General features: G+C 41.3%; 1 protein-coding gene across 4 annotated transcripts in view; it reads right to left on the reverse strand.

Annotated features, from left to right (window-relative positions):
* LOC140486975 (uncharacterized) overlaps positions 1-21,707 on the reverse strand; it is a 436,936-nt gene that overhangs the window by 128,342 nt on the left and 286,887 nt on the right. The window lies entirely within an intron of this gene.

The following is a 21,707-nucleotide window of genomic DNA, read 5'->3' on the forward strand; positions in this document are numbered from 1 at the left end:
CAAATGGCAGCTGGTAAGAGTTCAGGAGTGGCATCTTCCTGCGAGAATGAAGGATAGGTATGGCAGGCGAACCTTGGATGACTGGGGATGTTATGATCTTGGTCAAAAAGAAAAAGGAAGCATACATAAGGTCTATGAGGATGGGAACAGATGAAGTTCTTGAAGTATATGAGGAAAGTAGGAAAGAATTAGAAGAGTTAAAACAGGTCATGAAAAGTCATTAGCAAACAGAATTAAGGAGAATCCCAAGGCTTTTTGACATATATAAAAAGTTAGGAGATAGCTAGGGAAAGGGTTGGCCCACCTCAAGGACAAAGGAAGGAATCTGTGTGTGGAGCCGGAAGAGGTAGGTGAGATTCTAAATGAGTACTTTGTGTCGGTATTCACCAAACAGAAGGAATTGGTGGAGAATGATCTCAGGGGAGGGAGAATTAAATTTCGAAGTCAAGTTGCTATTAAAAAGGAAGAGGTGTTGTGCGTCTTAAAAAGTATTAAGGTAGATCAGTCCTTGGGTCCTGATGGGATCTATCCCAGAACATTAAGTGAGGCAAGGAATAAATTGCTGGAGCACTGATAATGTTATGAAGATGTGGGTGTACTATACCTTTAAGAGAGCAAAAGCTAGCTGTGACAGCACAAAGTGTTCTCAATAAGACACAATGTAACATGTGTTCCAGCTAATTGGGTAGCTGGTTGTCTGGAAACGACAAAACAGCTTTGAATTCGGCCAATCAGTTTAAATTATACCCCGAAAAATACCAAATGCCAATCAAGTTTGAATTGAGTATATTGACAATCTTAAAAGTCAATGACATAATCCAATGATTTGGAGTATAAATTGGGAGGAGAACTGCCACAAGACCAACATCTGTAGACTACTCGTCAGAATTCTCTGAGAGGTACCTGTCTAGACAAGAAGTTTACACAGAGAAAAACCTCAACACTGACCTGGGGAGCCAATCTATTGATGAAGATAAAGAGAAGATTCGACTGCTGACTGGTTTTATATTAAGAAGGAGGGTTTACCCCGTGTCGTAACAATTTAGGAGCTTGGCTGGGATTTGAACTGGTTTAGACAGATTTGAATACATTTGGGGTTTTGAAAACTCCCAGCAGATTTAAAGACTTGTAGGTTAGTGTCTTAGATCTTTAAATAAAACATAGGTGAGACAATTTGTTTAATTTCAGGGACTTGTGGTTAAATAAATTGAAAGTGAGAGAAAGGGCTCTGAAAATTGCTAAAAGAGGTTCTGGGATTTGAAGATGATTCTTAAATCTGCCAAGAAGGTTTAGAAGGAAAGAAAAAGGCCATTCTTTTAGAATTAGCAAAGTTAGATTTGGGTTTAACCAAGGACAAAACTAAAGCTGAAATTGTAAGGGTGTGTCAGAGAAACAGACAAATGCAGTAGAGGTAGAAAAACTTAAATTACAATTGAGGAAAATGGAGTTAGAAGATAAACAGAGAGAGAGAGAAGCGAGAGAGGGAGAGAGAAAGAGAAAGAGAGGAAAACTGAGAGAGAAGGTTCTTAATTGAGCAAAGCAAGAGAGAAGAAAGAGAGAGAGAGAATTTGAACTTGAGGTGTTACGACTTAGCAAAGTCAAGTTAACAGGAAGGAGATTAAAAGAGAAGGTAGTAATGTATATATAAATATGTCAAAACTCTGCCATATTTTGAGAAAGATGTTTAAGCCTTCTTTATTTCATTTGAAAAATTGGCAAGACAAATGGAGTGGTCCAAGGATTTATGCATAATGTTGTTCAGACTAAACTAATGGGCAGAGCTAGTGAGGATTTGCTGCACTGTCAGATGAGGGGGTCAAGAGATTATGTAGAGGTTAAACAGGCTATTTTAAGTGCTTATGAATTGGTACCAGAAGCATACAGACAGCAGTTCAAAAACATGAAGAAGGAACCAAGTCAGACTTTATGTTGAGTTTGAAAGAATGAAACATTGTCATTTTGATCGATGGGTGCATGCTTTGAAAATAGATAAGACATTTGAGGCTCTAAGGGAGATTATTCTGCTGGAGGAGTTTAAAAATTCACTTTCAGAGATGGTAAGAATTCACGTGGAGGAACAAAGTTCAGGAAGTGAGAAGGGCAGCAGAATGAGCAGACGAATACATGTTGGTGCATAAGACAAGCTTCCGAACAGAATTTCATCCTGTGAGGAATAGAGGTTGGGAGAATTCTATACTACTAAACCAAGAGTAGAGAGCACTGGTAAGAGTTTACCACAGGATAAAAAAGAAGCCCAACGCTAAATTGCCCGTAGTGTTAGGTTAGGGGTATGGGTGGGTTGCGCTTCGGTGGGACGCTGTGGACTTGTTGGGCCGAAGGGTCTGTTTCCACACTGTAAGTAATCTAATCTAAACAAGGGTGGGCAGGAGTTGAAAGGCCTCAGGTGTTTTCACTGATGGAGTGGGACACCGAAAATCACAGTGCCGGTAGTTTCAGAAGGGCACTGGAAAAAGGTGTTTTCACTGCCAGAAGGTGGGACACATAAAAGCACAGAACTGGTTGTTAAAGAAAGGCGCTGTGGGAAAAGATGTGGTAAAGGAGACTAAGCCAGTGGCATTAGTGAAGGTAATAAAGGAGACCCCAAGGAGCTGCAGGAGAGTGCACAGCCTAGGCAGGGGCTGGGTATGGAGTTAGTACCTGATCTCTACAAAGAATCCACCTCAATGGGTAAAGTTTACTCAGAAACAATAGGGAGAGAAGGACAAGAAGTTATAATTTTGAGAGATACAGGCTCTAACCAGTCACTGATAGTAAGGGATGAGCGAATATGCACTCTTTCTGATCTGCTCCCTGAGCGTGTGATAATTTGTGGGATAGATAGACATAAATTTAGCATTCCCCTATGTAAGATCAGGTTGGAGTGCCAACTTAAGACAGGGGAAATTACAGTAGGAGTGATCGACAGAGTGTCAGTTCCAGGAATTCAGTTTGTTTTTGGGAATGATTTGCAGGATCCAAAGTGGGAGTGGCACCCCTTATTGTCTAAAGATGCCTAAGGAAGACCAAGAAACTGAGGAGTTAAAACAGAAATATCCTGGTATTTTCCCAGACTGTGTGGTAACCAGATCCCACTATCATAAGTCACAACACCAAGTGAAAAGTAAAGAGAAAGATGAAGGAGTTGAGATTCACTTAGTGGATACCGTATTTGACATAATGGTGCAGGAAAAACCTGAACAGGCACAGGGTCAGACAGAAGTGTTTCGACCTGAAAGGCTAAGGGACTTGCAACAGCAAGACAAGACGATAAAAGCGATATATGTGGATGCGTACTCTGAAAAGGAGGCAGAGAATATTCTGGAGGGTTATTATCTGAAAGATAGAATCCTCAGGTGGAAATGGAGATCATGACAGCTTAGTGCAGAGGAGAACTGCCACAAGGCTGACAGTTGCACTCTGAGAGGTACCTCTGTAGAGAACAAGTTTGCACAGAGAAAAACTTCAACACTGACCTGGGAAGCCAATCTACCGATGAAGATAAAGAGAAGATTTGACTGCTGGCTGGTTTTAAAATTTGAATTTTCTATAAATCTTAATTGGGAGTTTTATCGGACTAGCATTATAGAAGGGGAGGTAAAAGATGGGTTAGAGGAAGGCATTGTAAATAGTTGTTGGTTAATTATTCTCTGATACACTTTAAGAAATAAAATTGTTCATTTTTCCTTTAAATAGTTCTTGGCCACTCGAACTTTTACAGTTTACAGCATGGGATAAATCTTCTGTGTTGCTGGTTTTAAATTAAGCAGGAGGGTTTACCCCGTGTCATAACAATAAACATAATTGTATCCTCTTTAGCCACAGAGGATTGGAGAAGAGCCAATGTTGTCCCATTTCTTAAGAAGGGTAGCATGGATAATCCAGGAAATACAGGCTCAATGAGCCTCATGTCAGTGATAGGGAAATTATTGGAAAAGATTCTCAGGGACAAGATCTATATGCATTTAGAAGCAAATAGATTTAACAGCAATAGACAGCATGGTTTTGTGTGGGGTAGGCCATGCTATATGGCCATGTGGGCGGCATGGTGGCACAGTGGTTAGCACTGCTGCCTCACAGCGCCAGAGTACCGAGTTCAATTCCCACCTCAGGCGACTGACTGTTTGGAGTTTGTACATTCTGAGTGTCTGCATGGGTTTCCTCCCACAGTCCAAAAATGTGCAGGTTAGGTGAATTGGTCATGCTAAATTGCCCATAGTGTTAGGTGAAGGGGGTAAATGTAGGGGAATGGGTCTGGGTGGGTTGCTCTTTGGAGGGTCGGTGTGTACTTGTTGAGCTGAAGGGCCTGGTTCCACGCTGTAAGTAATCTAATCTAATCTCACTAACTTGATCAAGTTTTTTGAGGAGGTGACAAAGATGATTGAAGGAAAAATGGTTGATGTTGTCCACATTAAACTTCAGTAAAGCCTTTGACAAAGTTCCTCATAGCAGACTGGTACAAAAGGTGAAGTCCCATGGTATCTGGGGTGAGCTGGCAAGATGGATACAGAACTGGTTTACTCATCAGAGACAGAGGGTAGTGATGGAAGGATGCGTTCGGAACGAAAGGCTGTGACTGGTGGTGTTCCACTGGGATCAGTGCTGGGACCTCTGCTGTTCATGATCTACATAAATAATTTGGATGAAAACATAGCTGGTCTATTTAGTAAGTTTACAGATGATACAAAGATTGGTGGAGTTGTGGATAGTGAGAAGCATTGTCAGAGGATCTAGCAGAATATAGATCAGTTGGAGGCATGAGCAGAAAAATGCCTGATGGAGTTACATCCAAACAAATGTGACACTTAACAAATGGACAGCAGGATTTCTGCCATTGGGGTCCTAAATGAAAGGATGTATTTTAGAAGGTCAGGTACAGATGGAAATTATACAGTGAATGACAGAACCCTTAGGATGCAGAGGGATTTGGGTATTCTTGTCCTTAGATCACTGAAGGTAGCAGCACAGATAGGTAAGATAGTAAAAAAGGATGAAGACATGCTTGCCTTCATTGGAAAGAGCATTTTGTATAAGGACAGATAGGTTATGCTGCAGCTTTATAGATCTTTAGTTGGGCCATACTTAGAATATTATGTACAATTCCGTTCACCATACTACCACAAGGAGGTGGATACTTTGGAGAGGGTACACAACAAGTTTACCAGGATGTACCTGCTTTGGGGGATTTTATGTGAGGAAAGGTTGAATAGACTGGATTTGTTTTCACTGAAATGCAGGAGATTGGGAGGCGATCTATTAGAAATTTATAAGATTGTGAATGGCATGGAGAGAATGAAAAGTATGAGGCTTTTTCCCAGGCTGGAGGGAGCAATTACTAGGGGACACAGGTTCAAAGTGCAGGGTTGGGTGGGAAAGGGAGTTTAAAAGAGATGTGCAAAGCAGGTTTTTCATACAAAGGGTGGTGAGCGCCTGGAATGCACTGCCAGAGGAGGTAGTGAAAGCAGACAGAATAGCAGCCTTCAAGTAGCACATGGACGAATGCATGAATAGGAAGGGAATAATAGAAGGATATGGATCCTGAGTAAGGACAGTTTTATTATGGAATGGCAAAATGTGTCGGCGCAGGCTTGGAGGGCTGAAGGGCCAGTTCCCGTGCTGTATTTTTCTTTTTTCTTTGCTCTTTGCCAAGGTGTCAATTGTCTTTATGAGAATGCTGCAGCCCTCTATAGATCATCTTTGTGAGACAAGGGATGAGACCCTGTCTTGTTCTTCCAAAGGCCCTAAATCAAATGGGACATAGTTCCACCGACAACAAAGGTTCTGGTCCAAATAATAATTTTTTTCTTTAATCTAGATGGCAAGTTACTATCGTTAACCATTGCCTACTAGTCCAGCTAGAATTACAGGTCAAACTGTCATGGATCTGAGCATCAGTCAGCACTGAAGACAGAATCATGGTCAACAGAGCATTAAGCTGGGAATTTTAAACATGATCAGTTGGACGTTCTTCCAGTTGATGTGGGGAGTTAAACTAGTGTTTCCAGTGGCAAGTTCAGCTGGTCTGTTCACTACACTAACTGAAGTTGCTCCAGTTACACAAACTTTAAAACAAGAACAACTGGCCATATCGTGCAGGCAGGGTTAGTGTTTTCCCCCCATTGTACTGTGCTCTCTCTAAGTGACCTCATGCCTTTGGAAATATAATCCCTATCTGAACTCATTCCTGTGGCTTCCGGGATTATTTGGTCCAATTTCAGCCCAACCACAGGAATTTATTTGTCCTGGAAAGAGCATTCGAGACACTGCCAAATGTGAAAGACAATTAAAAACCTGTGGCCTTGTCAAATGCTGAATTTACCTGTTTTGTTCTTTTTATTATTTTGTTCATTTATTAACCTTGCCCCATAAAAGGATAGGTAGTGGTAAATGTGAGGTTTGTCTAACCCTAGCAAGGTGCAGCTGAGGTAAACTGGATTGGTAATATCCAAGTTTAATTTATTTGAGATAGTTAATGCCAAATGCCGAAAAATGTTTCCTTGCTGTTTGATGTGATTTAAACCATAAGAAGTGAAAGGACGAGTCTCGGATAAGCAGAGCTCTTTATTCCAATTTGGCTGCATTACATTGTAACAAATTCTGGTCAGATCCAATCTGCAGTACTATCCATTGTAGGCACCACACCACATTGGTCTTGGAGGGGTTACTGCACAACTTCAACAGAATGTCGCTGGGTGAAGAGAATTAAATTGGGGGGAGTGGGTTGCAGAAATTTGATTTATATTTATTTGAGTGTAGAAGATTGCAGGACGACCTCATCAAGGGATGGTTAAAATTGTAACAAGGTGTGTGAAAACAATCCATTTCCTCTGATAGGAAAACTGATAGGAATGATGGGACCATTCAAAACTGAAATCAAGAAGTATTTTTTCACGAAAATAATTTTTTTTACCAGAAATTGGCAAGGTGTCACCAGGGTTAATCTCTGGACATTCTAGTGAGTTTTTGTATAGTATCTTCCCAAACTTGCCTCCTTACCGATGTACTATGCCCCCATGCCATGCCACTTGTCGTATTCTCCCATCGACTGCTAGGATCTCCCAGGATTCCTGATACCATCTCTGAAGACCGGCTGTACATCTGTCAAGTGCTGGCACTCTGTAGTGACCCTGCACAGTTCTGGTCAATTGTCCCAGACATGTTGGTCTGAAAGGAAATGGCATCACCTTTTGCTGATGGGGCCCAGAATGCCGGATAACAATTTAGCCAAGCATGGGGACCTTGCAATCCTGTCCGGATAATCTGAAGTTTGGATAATCGAGTGTCGGACAATCATGGCTCCTCTGTAGATCTCTTTGCATATTCTTTATGTCCTCATCAAAATATGTCCTCCCACTTATTTTTGTATCAGCTGCAAATTTGGATATATTACACTTTGCCCCCTCCACCAAGTCATTATTGTAGAAGGTAAATGATTGAGGACATGGGACTAATCCTTCTGGCACCCCACCAGGAACTTATGGAATGCCTATGAGATTTCTTTTGGAGCAGTTTGTGGTATAGCCCACTAGGGAACAAGCAATTCTGGATTTGGCGATGGATAAAGAGACAGATCTGATTAGGGAGCTAATGGGAGGAAGCTCAAAGGGGTAATGACCATATATGATGAAACACACCCTATAGTTTGAGAAAACTGAAATCAGATCTAATGGCTGAATAAAGATAATTACAAGGTCCTGAGGGAGCAGCAGGCCAGAGTTAATTGGAAGGGGAGCCTAGCAGGGAAGACAGTGGAGTAGCAATAGCAGGAATTTCTGGGGTTATTTGGAAGGCACAGCAGAAATTCATCTCCAGGAAGAAGAAACACCCCAAGGAAGAATGAGGCAACCATGGCTGACAAGGGAAATCAGAAAAAGCATAAAAGCAAAGGAAAAAGCATACAAGCCAGAGGATTAGGAAGCCTTTAAAGATTGGCAGAGAATAACTTCAAAAAAAACAATAAGGGGGAGATGATGAACTATGTGGGTAAGCTGGCTAGTAATATAAAATATAGCAAGTTTATTTTTAGATATTTAAAAGATAAGAGGGAGGCAAAAGTGGGCATTGGGCACTGGAGAGTGAGATTGAAGCAGTCATAATGGGGAACAAAGAAATGGTGGAGGAATTGGATAGGTATTTTTTCTTTAATAATGGATTCTAGCATTCCCCCAGTGACAGGTGTGAGACTAACTGGCCTATAATGCTCTGCTTTCTGACTTCCTCCCTTCTAGAACGATGGGGGCATCACATTCATGATTTTTCAATCAGCTGGAACCTTCCCAGAATCCACCAAGTTCTGGATTATTTTGACTAACACCTCCACTACCTCTGCAGTCCATTCCTTTAGAACCCTTGGATGCAGGCCATCAGGTCCTGGAGACTTCTCTGTTTTTAGTCCTATTAACATTTTTTCAAATACTTTGCTGCTCATGTTAGAAATTTCCACAAGATCTTGACTCCCATTAGTACACTGCTTAACTGTTATCTTGGGGAAGTTTATATTGGCCTCTTCCCATGAAGATCAATGAAGAATGTTGGTTTACATTATTTGCCAATTGTCTGTTCCCAGTTACATCTACCAAGGGTACCACACTCACCTTTGCTACTCTCTTTTTATAAGTCCATAGAAACTCTTTTTGTTTGTTTTTCTATTTATCACCAATTTACTTTCATAATCAATGTTCTCCCACTTTTTTAGATTTTTAGTCATCTACTGCTGGTTCCTAAAAATTCCCAATCTTCTGGCCTACCGCTTGTTTTTACCACTTTGTATGCTTTCGTTTTTGTTTGGATATACTCTCCTTGACTACCTTTAACCACAAGTAATTCATCCTTTTCATAGAGTCTTTCTTTGATGCCAGAATAAATTTTTGTTGATATAATGAAATATATTCTTACATGTCTGCCATTGTTCATCCACTGAACTTCCCCTTAGTCTACGTTCCCAGCCTACATTAGACAACTGTTTCCTGACATCGCTGTAATATTTAAGTTGAGATACAAAGGAGTGTGAGCAGCTTTGGTCTAACTGAATAGTGGAGAAAATTTCTCTTTCTAAGTTCCTAAACTACACTGGATGATATCAATAATAAATGCATTATTCCATTGTTTGCTTTTAATATATTAAAACTTGCTGTCAGGATATGGACCACATTTATTGCCTGGTCCTTGTTACCTCAGGAAGCTGTTGGTAATCCTTTTGGCAATTATTCGCTAGTCCTCCTCAGAAGGCATTTAATTAAGCTTCTATGGATCAGAAAGGATAGAGATAGCAGGTTTACTTGCCTAAGGGTTATCGTTGGTTTTTACAAAAATCTAAACTTTCATCCAACATTTTCTGTTTTCAGCCTACAAATGACCAGGATTTAATCAAAATTCAGCTTGCAACATATCTAGATTGGGGGAATATGAACTCATGACCTCCACACTGCAGATTTAGATCCATAACAATCCTTAGCAAATATACTACCAGATGTCTGAGCATCATATTGAAGGAATGGTAAGTCTTGCAGGTTGGCATCTTAATCAAATTAACAAATGGGGGAATGTTCTACTGTTACAACCAAGTAAGGAGGGATGAATCAGCTCTCTTCTTTATAACTTCCTTGGTCAGCCAGAACCAAAATATTCAGTTCCTTTCAGCACACAGCTATATTGAACCTCAATAAAATTTCAGTTCACCAGTATCAAATGTAAGGACAATTACAAGGTTTTCTTGAGCGAAAAAAGTATTTTGCTACTTATTAACCCAAAAAAAAGTAAAACATGTTCACACACACATAAGGACAGGTATGAAGTTTAAAAAGGGGAGGAAGTCTGTCCAAAAAGAAAGATCGATGATCGGCAATTTAAAATGTCCTTCGATGCTTTAATGGGTTAGGTTTTAACCTGAGACCACGATTGTTTAATTGATATCTTATATTTTCAGAACTGGCAAAATTTGTAGATATCATTGAGTTCTTGGTTAATGTATATCTTTCTAATTTACCTTCTCAAACACCATCTTTGACAGGATGAAAGAAACAGGGAGGGGGCAAGAGTAAGATTTCCAATCTCCAGTAATGAATCCATTTCCTCTCCTCTGCTCCATTTCAAATGCTGTTGCTTAAAATGCACTCCCTTTGTGTATTCTTATGTCTGGCTTCGTTACTTTTCATGAACAGGACAATCTGCAGGCAATTCCCATTACAATATGTGAAAGGGTTAATCAAACAGGAAAAACATATTTGAATGATTGGCTTCAGACATTTTGGTAACATGTTAATTTCAGTTAAGACTCAATCTTGTTATTGATAATTTCTTGAATTTGGTTCAACCTGGTCAAGTGACCATTGCAGCTGTCACAAATCAATGTTTCTTCATTTTTTGAAATTATTTTAGTACATGAAAGTCACAAGTATTAAAATCAGATGATAGAAATTGCAAATTGATAGACTATTTTTGGCACTATCATAACAATGCAAGACCAGTAACTTTTCTTATTGATACCACATGCCATAATTTCAATTCATGAATCTTCAGCAAAGAAGGACTACATTCCCCACATGTCTAGAATTAGACCTGATTTGAGATTGATGAGTACAAAGGTGCAGTGTTCAATAATGTTATCCCCAACAATTCCAGCCTCAGGCAACTGTCTGTGTGGAGTTTGCATATTCTCTCCGTATCTGCATGGATTTCCTTTGGGTGCTCCGGTTTCCTCCCACAGTCCAAAGATGTGCAGGTCAGGTGAAATGGCTATGCTAAATTGCCCACAGTGTTAGGCACATTGGTCAGGGAGAAATGGGTCTGGGTGGGTTACTCTTGGGAGGGTCGATGTGGACTTGTTGGGCCAAAGGGCCTGTTTCCATACTGGAGGGAATCTAATCTCATCTAAATTATGTGAGGTAATAGATTACAAAAACGTTAAGAGAAGGGCTTTAGGATGATGGGAGCAGCAAGAAGAGGCATAATGTCTGCGAAAAAAAATGAAGCAGTTCAGAAAGGGCTCATAGAGAAAGAAAGTCTCACATTTATGGAGCTCATTTTGCAAGCACTAGAGGTTTCAAACACTTTCCACAAAATTAAGCAGTTGTGATCGATACTGACTGTTATAATGTCGAGAATGAGGCAGGCAATGTGTACACTGTAAGATTCCATAAACAACAATATAAACAACCTGCTTTTAGTGTTCCCAGTTCAGATATAAACATTAGCCAGGAGACACAGGCAGAATTTCTCTGTTCTTTTTCCAATAATGGACATGGAATATTTTAAGTTTATTCGTGAGGGCAAATGAGGCCTCAGTTAATATTGTACTGCAAGATGGCAACTTTGAGAGTGTAGCACTCCCTTAGTTCTGCACTGGGTGTGCCAGCATAGATTATACGCTTAAGCCTTTGGAAGGGCTCTTGTCAATACTGACAATAAGATTAACAGCAAAAGCATTGTTCCATCATTTGGTTTCTGCTGGATTCAGAAAATGAGGGAAAAGATTGATTGATTGGGATGAATTCCCATGGGGCCACTATACAGTCATCCATGGCGTCTTCGGGAGGGATGCAAACATGATAGATGTCTGATAGAGTGACCCTTCCATCCTTTATGGATATTCACAGCCAGTGCAGTCATCTCTTCCCCTGCTCCCCTTTACAGGGAGCAATGACCTCTGAGATGCATGACTGAAGTGGTGGGGGGAACAAGCTCAGAATATTCAGACTTCATGAGCTCCAATAACCACAGGACATTCCGATCCGGTACAATTAGTATTCACAGGAACTTTGCCAGAAACCACTTGTAAAATATGTAAGTCAATCATTGCAATGTGCCTGGATTTCAGCACAATGGTAATTTAACACAGCTCATTCAGTAACACATTACCTTCAACTGCTGGAGCAAATAAATCAAACTTGAAGCTGAGAAGTATTTTCTGAAATTGTTTTTGGTGAAATATTGAAAATATAAAGATTGCTTAGAGACAGATCTGGAAGATAATACATGGCTACTCAACTGATGTATGTGAGCACAATGTTTACATCAGCTAAATGGCACATAATTCACAAAGAGGGAAGAAAACTTGAAGCAAGTTACTTTAAGCTAGGACAAAAGTAGCCTGAGGGAAATTATCCAAATATTGACTGGATAGTTTTACTATAAAGATCAAAGAAAGGCAAGTCTTTCTTGACTACGTTCAGGAGAACTTTCTATAACAATTTCCAATTCAACAATAAACAAAGCACTGCGAGACCTGGCTCCTGGGAATGAAGCGGGTCAAGTAGATAAGCATTAAAGGGTGAACATACGGGTGATTGTGATCACTGCATCAAAAGGTTTAGGGTGACTGTGAGAAAGGATAATCAATAATCCTGAGTAAATATATTTGGGGAAAATCTACTTCAGTCTCAGGCTAAATTCGGATGGAACAAATCAAGGTTAAAGGTCAGCAAGAAAAATGGTGGCTGAACAATGAGCTACCTTCAAAGAGCTAGTTCAGGCACAACCAAGGTGTATTCTTCCAAAAGGGAAAGGTAAAATCCACAGCTCCCTGAATGATAGAATAGATAGAAATTATGATAAAGAAGAAACAATTGCTTATGACAGCTGTCAGGTCGAAATTTAATTGAATATAGTATGTTCGGAGGGAAGGTAAAAAAGCAAATAAGATAAGTAATGGAGGAGTGTCAAATGAAACTGGCAACTAACATAAAATGAAATTCCAGAGTCTTCTCTCGGCATATAGATTGTAGAAGAGTGAAAAAAGGAGGACTGGAGTGAATTAGGGACTGAAAAAGGGATTTTGTGCATGGAGGCAGACAGCATAGCGGAAATATTGAACAAATATTTTGCATCTGCCATTACTAAGGAGGAACAAGCTGTGTGAGCCATGGTGACAGCCAAGTCACTGAATGTACTTGAATGTATTTAAGACAGAGATAGATATGTTCTTAATTAGTAAGGAGATCAATGGATATTGGATAAGGCAGGAGAATGGGTATGAGAAACATATCACCCATGGTAGAATAGCGGAGCCGACTTGATGGGCCGACTGGCCAAATTCTCCCTGATATCTTATGGTCTTATAGAGAGAGAAAGAAGCTTAGTTGCTATGAGGTCTAAAATTGCTCAGCAACAAATACTGTACCCACTGTCAATATTTAAATTTGACAAAACTGGTTGAGATATATCAAAGGATACCGAGGGAAGTGAGAATGGAACTTTTAGCGGCACTGGTGATAATTTTCCAGTCTTCCTTAGATTCAGGGGTGGTGCCAGAGGACTGGAGAACTGCAAATATTGTACCCTTGTTTAAAGAAGACTGCTAAGATGAGCAAAGCAAATATTGACCATTCAGTTTAACCTCAGTGGTTAGGAAATCTCTAGAAACAACAATTCAGTCCAAGATTAAAGTCACATTGACAAATACAGATTAAGTAAGGGAGCCAGCATGGATTTCTGAATTCATTAAAGGTAGAAGGACAGATTAAGAGAACAGTTTAGAAATTATACAGTATCCGAGGCTTTATTAACAGTAGCAAAGAGTGCAGGACCAAACAAGTTATGTTGACCTTTTATTCATCACAAAGAATGTTAAGAAATAGGAGCAGGAATAGGCCATGTGGGTGGCACGGTGGCACAGTGGTTAGCACTGCTGCCTCAAAGCACCAGAGACCCGGGTTCCATTCCCGCCTCAGGCGACTGTCTGTGTGGAGTTTGCACATTCTCCCTGTGTCTGCGTGGGTTTCCTCTGGGTGCTCCAGTTTACAAGGATATTGTACACTCAGAGACATCCATCTCACAGACTGGATCAAGCTGCATTTCCAGGCTTCTCGATCACTGTCATAGCACTCACTCATGCACTCTGAACCTATCTGGATACTTCCAGCACCCCTGCCTTGCATTGCCTCGATTTGTGGGCTTGCTCCCTCAGACAGACCAACCAGGCACTTCTGTTGTGCCATGCAGCAGACACAAAGGCAGGAGGCTCATCTTTGTTGTCAGCAGGCCCCCTGTCAAAACAAGAGACAAAGGATCCCAGCATTGTAAATCAAGGTAGCCTCCAATACCAGTTCAGGGACTTAGACATGGTCAGTCAACCACTGGTCAGAGTCAGGATGCTCTCCATTTAAGGGGTGAGGAGCCAAATGTTGGTCAACCCACCATCTTGACTCGTCTGCCCTATTGCTGCCTGTTCTCCATCAGCAACAAGAAAGAGACAGGTATCACAGGGGATGGGACTAGATGGCATAGCTGTTACTTTTGGTGCAAGTGGGGAGAAATCTGAGGAGTGAGTAGACAGAGCAGGTGGCCTGCTAGATTAGTGGCAGGTTGGGTCACAGTGGATGTTGGAGGCAATAGAGAGAGTGTTGGAGGAGAGATGGCTAGGGTAGCAGAGATGGAGTGAACGTGAGGGCTCACAGAGAATAATGTGGCATTTACCCTGGTGAAGTGGGTAATGATATTGACCTTTGTTCTACAGTGCTGGTCCAAGATTGGCTTCCATTATGGTCTGAGATGTACACACAACTTTCTTTAGTTTCTTACAATCCCAGGCAGAATAATTGCCATACCAAGCCATTATGCACCCAGATAGAATGATTTATGATGCACCTGTAAAGGTTGGTGAGGGTCCTTATGGACATGTCAAATTTCCTAAGTCGCCTGAGGAAGAAGAGGCGTTGTTGTGCCTTCTTGAGTGTCGCCTCTGCATGGGAGGTCCAGAACAGATTGTTAGTTATCGTCACTCCTAGAATCTCCACCTCAGCTCCATTGATGTAGATAAACATGTGTCCTCCTCCTTTCTTCCTGAAGTCAATGATCAGTTCTTTTGTCTTGTTGACATTGAAAGAGAGATTGTTATCATTGCACCACAACACCAAGCACTCTGTCTCCTTCCTGTATTCTTGGAAGTCTCAAATCTTTTGATTTGGTTTGATTTGGTTTGGTTTTTTTATTCATATATGTACTGAGATACACTGAAAAATATAGTTTTGCGTGCTAACCAGACAAATCTTTACTTACATAAGTACCTCAGGGCACTGGAACAGAATGCAGAATACAAAGGAACCTCAATTACCTGGTATTCGATTATCTGAATTTCAGATAAGCTGAACAAGATCTCAAGGTCCTAATGCTTGGCTAAACTAAGACAGCAGCAAACGATTGTCCAGCATTCAATTAACCAAATGAAATACTCCCCGCCCATGTCTTTCAGGTAATCGAGGTTCCTCAGTATACTGTTACAGCTACAGAGAAGATGCCGAGAAACATCGACGCTAATGTATGAGAGGTCCATTCAAAAGTCTGGAGTTAGAGCTGAACTTGGCCACACAGTTGTGTGAGTGTAGAAGCAGTAAAGTAAAGGGCTGAGTACACAGCCTTACAGGGGGTCACTGCTGAGGATTATTGTGGCCTGCGGGTCAGGAATTCAAGGATTCAGTTGCAGAGGGGGGAAGCAGAGCCCTTGGTCTCAGAGTTTGGAGATGGGTTTGGTTGGAATTACGGTGTTGAAGGCAGAACTAAAGTCAATAAGTAGAAGTCTGACGTAGGTGTCCTTTTATCCAGATGTTCCAGGATGAGTGTATGGCCAGTGAGATGGCATCACAGAGAGCATCAGTTGGGAATGTTACAATGGCCTGTGTTGAGGGGAGGAAAAGAATAAGTTCCTACTCCTGTCTATTTTCTTGTGATTCTTTAGGAAAGGCAACTAGTAGATCTCAGGTGAGAATTGGACTGAGCCTGGCAGTAAAGGCCTATATGGTCAAACAACCAGCCAAAACTCTTGGTCTGAATATATGTGTGAGGAATGGACTGTACTCACACATGTAAAAGACGCAATAACACCTGTCAGTGAAAGCCCAATCAATATGCCTGATGCACAGAGCTTCATTCCAAATAATAAAACTGACCACCACCGTTCCAGCCCAGAATCCAGAACACATTCAGAAGAGGGAAGACAAGCGAAGTTACCTCAACTTTAGATCAATTTTCTGCCAATTTCCTAAAACCACTGCCCTCTGACAGGCAGCTGTCAGCACCTATTCAGTTCCCACTCGGAGTGTAGGTCCTATGGACCATGAATATCTTTAAAATCTCAAGATCCCTCAGGGCTTGAGCATGGGGCCAGGAATGTGCTGATCAGCAGTAAGCCATGGTCTGGTGTTCACCTGTCACATTGAAGGCATCTTTTCATCAGTTAAACATGTCAAGAATGTTCATCTCCTGAAGCTCTTCAATTACAGGGATCAGCTAATTTCATGCTCCATCTCTTCCCAGTCCAAATATTTAGTGAGACCAGAAGCCAGGGATGGTGGGAGCAAGTGGTTTTGTCCATCACTTACTCCTGCATGGAGGGTCAGCAAGCATACTCAACAGTCTGGAGCAGACAGTCAGTTACTCAGTTATCAGGCTAATCAGAAGGTTCTACAAGGCTCACGCCCCCTGGCATCTCCAGTAACTTTTGATTATCTGCTCAACCATTCAGTCCTCCGCAGACATGGTCTCTCCAGTCTACTTTCAACTTTGAATGTAAAGCTTTGCAAGTAGATTACCATCAATCACTTTCAGAGGTTGTACCATTCTCCTAACAAGGCCCTAATGTCCTCTCAACCTATAGCAGCAGTATACACATTGACATTGCCCACCTGACTGTTACACACAGATCTCTGGAACAGAAACGTGAACCCACAAGCTTCTGACTACTAGGGCTACTATTTCAGCAAATGATGCCTGGCTTATGAGAATATGGGCATTACCCTATGATGCTGACTCAACTGAAGCTGAGCACCAGCCTTAGATGTGAAAGCAGTACCTACTGAGCCACTGGTTATTTGCAGGAACAGCTTGTACTTATACAGCACCTTGAATGCTCCAAAGAGGTAATTATTGAACAAATATTTGACACTAAGTCAGATAAGATGATACTAGGACAGGTGGCCAAAATCTGTCATAAGTTTTATGGGACAGCTGAAAGGAGAAAAAGTTTCAGGAGTAAATTCCAGAGGTTTAGTGCTCAGCAGCTGCTAGTACAATTGGCAGCAGTGAAGTGAAGAAAATGAGGAGCTCGTGAAAGACTGGAGTTGGAGGAACAAAAGATCTTGGGGAGTTATTGGTTTGAAGATAGTTATAGAGGAAAGGGGAAGGGTGAAACCATGGAGAAGTACAGCATAATCTTCCAGTCCTTGTAGCAGTGGCCTGGAGATGGGAAGACAACTTAAGTAGGCAGGTCACAGGACATCTACGTGGGCTTGACGTGTGTGTGTGTGCATGTGCGTATGTGTGTGTGTGTGTGTGTGTGTGTGTGTGTGTGTGTGTGTCTGCGTGTATGTGTGTCTCTGTGTCTGCATGTGTACGTGTATGTGTGTCTGTGTATGTGTGTCTGCGTATGTGTCTGCGGGCGTGTGTATCTGCATATATGTGTGTCTGCGTGTGTATCTGCGTGTATGTGTGTCTGCGTGTATGTGTGTCTGTGTGTATGCCTGCGTGTATGTGTGTCTGTGTGTATGTCTGCGTGTATGTATATCTGCGTGTATGTCTGTGTGTATGTGTGTCTGCGTGTATGTCTGCGTGTATACGTGTATGTGTGTATGAGATGCCTATCCCACTCCTTCCCATGAGTATCTTATGCCCAAGTGTAACAGAGTCGAAAAGTATGGCGCTGGAAAAGCGCAGCAGGTCAGGCAGTATCCAAGGAGCAGGGGAGTTGAAATTTCGGGCTTAAGCCCTTTATCAGGAATGTGGAGGAGGAAGGGGGCTGAGAGATAAGGGGGGGGGTGGTGTTGGTGTTGGGGGGAAGGTAGCTAGGAAGGCAATAGGTGGATGCAGGAATCCCCATGTCCATCCTCCTATCGCAATCATAGCTACCTTCACTCCAGCTCCACCCCCACCCCCAGCCCCTATTTATCTCTCAGCCCTCTTCCCCCTCCACATTCCTGATGAAAGGATTACGCCCAAAACATCAACTCTCCTGCTTCTTGGATGTTGTCTTATCTGCTGTGCTTTTCCAGCGCCACATTTTGACTCTGACGTTCCAGCATCTGCCATGTTCACTTTTTCCAAGTGTAACAGAGGCAAAGGCAAGAAGATCATTGCTATGTTGCAGCTCCCCATCAGCAACGGGCATTTAAAAGCTCACTGTGAATCACAGTGGTCCATCCTTGAAAGGATACAATTAGTTTCAGGCAGCTTTATTATTTTAGTGCCTACACCATTCAGCTCCTGTTCTCTGTTTAAATAAGCATCTCCAAATGAAACCTTTAACTTTCATTACACCATGATTATTTTTCTTTCTTGTGAAATATTATTAGATGCAGGCAGGCTCCCTGACATTCCCCCACCCCAGTGAGATTACAGTCCAAGTGGCCCATTAAGAGTAACTGAAGCTAACCACAGAGCATGCTTTGGGCCAGCTCGGAACACTACATAGCTACTATTCAATACCCAATTCCCTCAACGTAGCTGCCTTTTTCAGGGGCTGGCTCAAGGACTGACCAGAACAGCATCAATACACACACGCATACACACTTCAGCCTGTTAGTGTGACAGGAGCATGAAATAATGTGGAAGAGCCATGTTTTAATACATTTTCAAAAAAAATCATTCCACAGAACGGGGAGGGAAAGCATTTTTGGTATCAGGGCTTTCTGCATCAATGGTTCATGAATACAGAGGTGAATTCTCCCATTTTGGTGTGTTGGTATTTTGTTTCCATGGATAACGTGCTGCCAAAGACAAGGGTGGCAATCCTGCTGGTTCAAAGAGATAAATCCATGCAACCCAGAACATTATGTAAATCTCCAACGAAGGTTTCTACTGGAGGTAGTCCAAATAATTACTGTTCTACCACTCCTCAAGATTCTAACTCCCAGGTGTCTCTCCATTCTGCCATTTCCCAGGTGTCTCCCTATCAAACCTGTTTTCCAAGCAGTCCAGTCAGAGATGCCAACTTTTGGGTGAGATGCAGAAATAGGTTCTCTCAGATGGGTGTAAAAGATCCAACGGTACTCTGACACACTCGATCTAATTTTACACTAAGCTGCACAGCAGGAAACAGCCTGAATCAAATAAGCTTAACGTTTTGTGCTTTGCCCCATTTAACTTTCCGTTAAGTTCAATGGAAATCAGGAAGGGTATCACAGAAGCAGCCAATCTGATTCTGGGGAGGGCAGAGTAAAATTACTTCCACCAGGGTATAAAGCAAGGAAAGCAGTACCATGGGTGTCCATTAAAACTTGGCAAATCCACAAAAAAACAGTTCAGAATCATTGATTGATACCTTCCATATATAAATATGGTACATAGAGCAAATGTCACACTGAACATTTTGAATCATGCTATGGAGGAAATGAAGAAACATTCCAGAAATATCAGATGAGGGTCCAGAAGATCAACTAAGACCTGAATGGCATCAGTGTCTATTCAGCAGTGACTAGATTTTATAACCTTAAAGATGCAAACAATCAGCCAAGAAAATAGTGCACTCCACATCTTAAAGTGTAATATTCTTTCATGAATCTTCAACATCATTTCATGAGAATGCTTTTATCTGCACAGCCTGGGCTGAGAGAATGCCACCTTTACTCTGTACAGAAGTCACCTTTTTTTCTTTTAGATTTCAGTGGGTCAGGAAGGTTCTAATACATTCATTTATAGATGATGAGAAAATGTCTAAGAGTTCTTCACTCAATGTGGTAAATGTTAACTTGTAATCATATAAATTGTGTGATTGAGAGTTACCTGTTCCTTTTTATTTCACTTCTAATTCCTTTCAAGTTAAATAAACTTAAAAGAAAGAACTTGAATTCCTGGAGCATCTTTTATGACCTCAAGATGTCTGGAAATGTTTTGCAACAATGAGATGCAGCGCCAATTGTAATGTCAGAAACATGACACTCAATACGCCCACTTCAAAGTCCCACAATAACAATTGTTGTCAATTCTGACAACAACCAGACAATTTGTTAAAGAGATGTCAGTTAAGGATAAATACTAATAAGGACATTGGTACTTATTTCAAATGATGAGAGGACTGACCTCAGATCAATGTCTCACGTGAAACACAGCACTACCCACAATACAGTCCTGAGTGCCTGTCTAGACTTTAAGTTGTCCGGAAAAGGGTTCAAACCCAAAACCTGACTTTGAGGTTGAGTGCTCCTTGCAAAGTCACAGCTGATGCCGCAGTCAACATGTTTTCCAGTAATCCCAGTGCATGCAAAGGGACTACATATCCTAACAGCCTATGTTTCCAATTAAGATACAAGCTTTTTTTTTAAATTTGTGGTGTAAAATATGGTGAGCACAATATCAAACTCACAATAAGGCCACCAAACTTGACAGATATGTGACTGTGACAAATCAATCTAATGAGCTTGGTTCCAATTTCTCAATTTTCAAAGTACAGGTAGACAACCCTTTATCCAAAATTCCGAAATCTGAAAACCGAAAGCTTTCTCGTGAAGTTTTTTTGTCATTAACAAGGTTGTTTGGCGTGCAAACAATTAACCCAACTCCACACCCACTCGATGCGTATCACTCAGCTGCGACATGAGGGGTGAGGGGGCGTGGCCCAGCACTGGCAGGCCTGAGTTCTGTTTCAGGGCCTGTTTTACTCACAGTGAGTCTGCTCTTTGGTAAGATTTTTTAAAATTTCACCATCAGACTGTCACTTATTCTGAAATTTGAAAAATTCTGTAATTCAGAAAACCAGCTGGTGCTGAGCATTTTGGATAAAGTATTGTATACCTATATTTAGCAACCAGGTTCAAATATGGACAGTAGAGCTGAGATCACCTTGATAGCAGAGTTCAGCTCAACTTTCTGACTGGTTTTGGATCTTGGTCACATGTGGAGCTGACTCATGTTGTATCTGTACATTGACCAGATTTTAGCTAAACATTTTAGAAATCAAGTAGTTGCAAAAATCTAAGCTGGGTGTAATTCAGTCATCACTAATGACAGCATCGTCTGAAACTGGGCAGAAGCCTGATTATGATCCAAAGTTAGCTTTGGCCCATATTCAGAGCTTGCTGGGCTCCCTCCAGTTATATTGTTGCTATATTAAAACCTGGTGTATTTATTCAGTCTCCATCGTATCTTCCAAACTTTCCTCCTCAATCACAGCCATTTCTATCACTTGCATAATTGCGCTCAAAATGAGAGTCAAAGGTCAATACAGTGTCTGCCAACCCAGCAGGAATTGGCCCTCTAAGTGACAGCAGAATGCGATGGGGCTTGGAAAGAACTTTCCTTCTACTAGGTACAATTGTACTCAGCACAACTCCTCTCATAATGAGCAGCGGTAAATGGGAGTAACATAATAACAATCGCCCTCTCTCAATCACTTTTGCCAAGAGTATCTGAGGATTGTGTTTACTCTGTAATAATTCAAACTACATGTTAGGAATCAATGTCACTATTTAACTACCGATCTACAATAATAAAATTATTTAGCATAATTGAACATTTCAAATGTTTACAAACGTAAGCACACAAGAAAGAAATATGTAGAATTATACAGAGCAGAAGCAGGCCATTCAGCCCAATAGGTTAATGATAGCTTTTTATACTCCATAGAAGCATCTGCCAATTTTAGTTCATCTCACCCAATCAGCACATCCTAATTCTCCTTTCTGAGATAATTCTACAAATCTCATTTTCACAGAGGGAAGCCATATCTATTGGAAGTGTGAGCTGAAGAAGTCAGGGCTGCACACTCTAGCTAACAACCTCTGACTCCC

Source organism: Chiloscyllium punctatum, chromosome 16 (assembly GCF_047496795.1).
Source record: "Chiloscyllium punctatum isolate Juve2018m chromosome 16, sChiPun1.3, whole genome shotgun sequence".
NCBI classification, from domain to species: domain Eukaryota; kingdom Metazoa; phylum Chordata; class Chondrichthyes; order Orectolobiformes; family Hemiscylliidae; genus Chiloscyllium; species Chiloscyllium punctatum.